We start from the raw sequence: 5,870 nt of genomic DNA on the forward strand, positions 1-5,870 counted from the left end.
CTGGGTGGCCGTTGGGGCAGGGCCGTTGGGGCAGCGCCGGGGCACGACCCCGTGGCACAGGGGTGTGTGGTGCAAAATCGGGGCGGAAGCTTTGGATTCAGAGTTAAGCACAGTGCGTCCTGCGGCTGTGCTTGGCGTGATGAGGGAGCTGTGTTGCTGTGAAATTCTGTGCCAAAGATAGCCCAGAATTCTTACTGAAATCATTCTGGGCATTTTCTGAAATGCTTCGATGATTGCTGGTCTTGTGACCCTCAGTAGTGGCTCCAATACGCTGCCTTTTCAGGAAGAGCTGACATCAGGGTTGAGTTGCTTGGAGCAAGCCAAATTTATGGGTATTCCAACATCCAACTTTGCCCCAAGGTGCATCTTTGAAATTTCCTCTACTGCAAGAACAGCCCAACAATGAACGTTTGCAGGACCACACTGACGTCAGAGTATTGGTGCTGGCTACTACAACGGAGAGGACCCCAATACCCCCAAGCCCTCTTCTTTCCTGTGGTGACACAAGTGCCATTCCCCACCCCACAGGGCTTGGGGCTAGACCAGGACTCCCTGGTCCATTGAGCGTATTTCTAAGGAACTTGGCTACAACGCTGCAGTTCAAGTGCAATGCCCATAAATTTGAATATTGTCCAGTTAAATATTTATTGTATTGTCATAGATCCATAATCTGAGCTCAGATTCATCCATGCAGCAACTGGCACAATAAAAGGGGTCTGTGCTGATGTGTGACTACCTGAGGGTGGAAGTAGATTTCATGCCATCTGTAAAACACAATAGCAAAGCCACACTTGTCCTGGACTCTGATCTTTTATTAATTTCTTCCATACAGTGAAGAAAAAAAATTGCAACCCAGTTCTTTTAAAGATAATCTCTGGAGCCTGAATTAGAAAAATGGCCTTAGGTAGGTTTTTTTTTTTTCTTTTTTTTTTTTTTCCCCACTTGGACATTTGCTACAAGGAAAGAAAGCAAAGGTGCTGTTTAATCTTTCTTCTCATGTGATACTCGATCTCTACCTGGTTTATTTTACCCACATACAATCTCCGTTGTTCGCTGGTCATAGTTTTCTAAACAAGTGATTAACAGATGAAACCTGCAGTGCTCCTAGCTTCAGGATGCAATGCAGGGAAAAGAATGAAGAAATCCGCGTTAGTTATTTTTCTGACATGCCTCCCAGTACTACATGGTCCTAACAGAAAGATTGGGGTTGTAGCAGCACATACGCCTTTTTTTTCCTGAGATGTCTCTCAGCACTTTCTGAAATCTCCCAGAAGTCCCTGCACTTTCTTTCAATTAAAATGCTTTTCTTAACTTAATTTGGACTATTTAATCAGAGCTGGGTAGAGGTTTTTCCCAGAAAAACAAGGTTATTCATCAGCTGTGGAAAACACTGATTTATCAGGGAAATACTTACTTTTCAATTAACTTTCTTCACCTGTAGCTTGCCAGGAGCTCAAGCTTCTCTGCTCTGTGACAGGTTTCCATTCAAATTACTATGGGCCTGAAGACCCCAGGAAATCTTGTCTCTTTGCCACAAAACTGGGAGCTGAGATGGTTTTCCAGTGGCTGCAGCTATAAGGCAGTACGACTGCTGGAAATTAGCATGATTCATGTTGGGTTCATAGTGCTTATCATTAGTCATGAAATTGGTCAAACCTTTTATCCCCCATATCCTTTCCAAATATTTCAATATTTTACAATATTGACATAGTACTTAAGTTGCATGAACATGGAATGAAATTAGTTTTGCTTTTAGTTCAGAATGAAATGTTTCTAGAAAACATTTCCTGAATAGCTACGTATGTCTTGGTAACTCAGTTATGCGCTATAGGCACAGGTCAAAACAATTAATTGCTGATCATCATTAGCAATGGAACCCACTGAAAAGATGTAACAAGCTTCACTGGCTAGAGGAGCTACTAGGTGAATTTAGGCTACAAATAAGACATATTCTTCCCAAAGAAATTAATGAACTTACAGGACATCACTCATGCAGAAGATGTCTGCTGAAGTTTTAAAGTCAAGTTTGACATCAATTGACATTCTGGCAATATTAAAGTAAGAGACTTTTTTTGCGTTGATTTCAGTAGAGTTGTGGATAGGTTTTCGGTGACAGAGTTAGGACTTTATCTGGATGACTTGCTAAGATACACTCTACAGTTTAAATATAAATTAGAACTTGAGGCTAGAACCACTCTGTGACTTTCTGTGACTTATGCAAAGACAAAGTCACACTTTGTAGTCTTACAATTTGTTAATTGTATAAGAGATTGCAGTGGCTACATGGTCTGCCGTGATTAAATTTAGATTTTGTCCTATTTTATATATAAATGTATTTGCAGATGTTACTGGCACCATTTTTTCACAGTTCTTCTTTACCTTTAAATGATTACAGTTTTCTTGGTTACTATAAATGCAGATATATGTATTTTTGAGGAAAAGAGATGTCATTGTCTCAGTGACACTCTTCAGAAAAAGGAAGCCAAGCTCTTTCCGATGCAATGCACCGTTTGAAATGGCACTATCTCATCTCATAAGGACAGAAATTACAGTGTAGTGTAAAGATCGAAATCTTCCATTTCCAATAGCAGTTAGCTTCCATTTGCAGTCTTGGAAAAAATTAGCAGTTATTAGGCCTAAAACCTGTTCTTATTACAGCAGTAAATATAGTCTATTCTAGCCTCAGAATATAAGGGGAAAAAAAATGCCATCTGCAGAAAGACATTATTTAATAAACATACCTCTATATTCTGGTAATTGTTCCTCTAAGAAACCATTAGTTGAAAATGCATTGAAGTAGGGCTTAGCTGACTGGCTAGAGGTTAAAGTGAGGTAATTCACATTTTATTTTGTTTGTAGTTAAAATTGGTTGCCACCTTTTGCTTTCCATTGTGATTGTTTCCAATCAGTATTCCCACAGTTCTAAAAAATTCGTTTGAATTCTAAGTTGATAGTGGAGATGCATATAAACAGATATCAGCTCCCCTCCTGTGAGGGCAATTTATGCAAAGTAAGTTTAGGTACTCTGGGATTTAAAGTTTACTGACTTTTGTCTCTGGAAATTAGAGTGACACTTTGCACATCGTGAACATTGTGAACTACCTGCCTTAAGGGGGATTGTTAGCACCTGAATCAGAAGTGGCTGACTAATGTGAAGCATTTCAAAGAAAAGGATCAGACAATAGCTCAGGTGGACCAAGACGCATTTTAAATCAGCTGAAGTGAAATTAGGTGCTTTTTAATCTAATACTGCTCTGAAGTATAATGTTGCAACAATGATTGTAAAAGGTTAGAAGAGAAGATCCTGTCTATTTATTTTCTCTTTAAAAGCAATCTACTTCTTTTACTCATGGTAATAGTGCTTGCACCTTATATGGGGTTCATTCATGAAAGAAAAGCACTGTATCCCTATCAACTCCATAGGGATTCTCCTTTGATTGTGTGGCTTACACTCTGGGGATGAGGCGATTATGCACACACATTTTCATATATTTTTATGTTCTCTGAATAATTTTTGTTTTAAGGAATTATGCAAAGACAAAGAAGCGTGTTTGGGATGTACCGAAGTTACTTTCTGCTCCCAGCAAAGAACCTTTGCAGCAGCAACGTTGTGCTGTTTATCCTTAAGACTCTTGCTACAAAGACATTCATGCTTGAGCTAAGCTCTGTTCATCTGTAACATGGGGTCTTGTGAACAGCACATCTCATCAATGCCAAACTTTCAGTGAAAGTTTAAAGTATCAGCAGGCAAAATGCTCTTGAGCTTGGTGATAAATGGAAAAGCCTGATTTCATCTGATGTGGAGAAAAAATATAGTCAGGCCTGCTGAACTCCTGTTGCTGTGGCCTCACATGACACATGTGGCAGCTCAATTTGCTGAACTCTGTCTTGGGTTCACAGGTGGTGGCTGGCCTAATGTGCTGTCTCCTTCCACCTCCAAATCAGACACCGTGGGAGCATGAGACAGCTGATGTTCTGGCTAATTCAGATCCTGCTGAATAAAGGAAGCTTAACTCAGTGGATCCGAACTTGGCCCTGAGGCAGTAAAAATGCAATGTTTACTATGGGGAAAGTTTCTTTATCTGATAACTACTACTGGGCAAAGTAAGCTATTTACTCTGGGCAATAGCAGAAACATAAAATTCATTTAAAGTTGTCATAAAATGTATATTAGGCAGGTCCTGTAGATGGGAAATGCTTAGTGCACAGCCAAGGAAAATAAAAGGCACACAGACATTTCTCTCCCTGTCTGCAGAATAAGACAAAGTGATAATAACAAGCTTATTGATGCTGCTGATCTCAGAGAACTTGATTCATCCTGAAAGGCTTCCTCCTCTCATTCTGCCTACTTTCTAAGTCTATTTTACTTTTGATATCAAACAATAAATACAAGACAGCATGAAGTGCATTTGCTTCAGAGTTAGAAATTGGTCCTACTGTGTCTTTTGTAAAGCTCTTGGAACTATAAATTTGAGCAACCATCCTAATTTCTCAGTAAAGGACCAGTAATATTTATTTATTTTAACTGGAGCTGCATGAACAGCTGGTCCTATTGGAGGAAAGCTAGGCTGGCTAAATTTAAAAACAATAAAGAAAAAAAAACCTTTTGGACTGACATGAAACCAGAATTTTTCAGGCTGTCTGATGAGTGGGGAAGGTTTTGTTTCAGTTTGAGTAAAGCATTTCATACTGATATGGGACATTTCTAAGGAATGTGAGGACAACGTGGAAATAGACTTATGCAGGGACTACAGTAGTATTCACAAAACTGGGGAGAAGAGGGCCCCTTTTGCACCTAGTGATGAAAACATTCACTCTTGATTTGGGAGACTCTGATTGCTTGTAATCTCTAGCTTTTTCTCTCAGAAAAATGTCCTAAATACCAGGCTGTCAGTCTAGATGCCTAACACGTGCCTCACAGGCAGATCAGATGAAGCACCTGTGATGGACTCCATCACCGTCTGAGAGTGTAGCTCTGTCAGAGGCTGCTGGACAGTCTGTATCCCATAGTGTGGAAGAGGTGAAATAACAGAATTTGCTGTGGCAAGCACTGCCCATTTGTCTTGCAGCCTTTCTCTGCCACCAGCTAAGCCCTGCTCTCTCCTCTCAAGGACATGTGTACGTTGTGGAGCTCCTGACCACTTGAAGACTTTGGTATTTGGGGTGAAGAAAATTCACAATGACAGCTGTGGAGGATGGAGAGTGTCACTCTTGGAAGTGTCCAGCCTAATATAACTAATATTTACTAAATAAGAGAACAGGTGGAGGATTATGGTTTAGCCTTGTGGTTAAGAGACTCACCTGAATTTCTAGTCAATTTTTGAAGCATTGTCAAAGAGAAAAAATGGAGAATGTCCAACACAGAATCAGTATCACTGTGAAAGAGGTAGGAGGTCCATGTTTTTAAGACCTGGCTTCAAATCAGGTAGAAAGAGGTGGGGAGGTTTGCCTTCAGTCTCACAAAATTCCGTTGATGTAGCATAAGAATGTTCTTTTCCCATATTCTCTTATTTCAGAAATGGTTTCAAAGTCAGTTGGACTGAAAAATCAGAGCACTTCATTGCAAAAACTCCAAAATAATCCCTTCCATACTTTATTTCAGGTGAAATGGTTGACCAGATTTGACTTGACATCACAAGTTTCACACATTGTATAAAAAAAAATCACACATTTTTCTGAACTAAGTGATTCCTTTCTCCGTGCTCAGTTGTAGCTTGAACTCTGCCATTATTTCACCCTCCTTGCTTTGTGTTTTGGAAGCCCCTAAGATACTGTCCTGTCTCTGAGCTGCAGTCTCCTCTGCAGCAACTGGCAGATGTGCTAGCTTTGTGGTTGACTGTTCCAGCAAACTGGTTTCTGTGATAAACACC

Source organism: Rhea americana, unplaced genomic scaffold (assembly GCF_003343005.1).
Source record: "Rhea americana isolate MKP2758 unplaced genomic scaffold, rheAme1 scaffold_32, whole genome shotgun sequence".
Lineage (NCBI taxonomy): Eukaryota > Metazoa > Chordata > Aves > Rheiformes > Rheidae > Rhea > Rhea americana.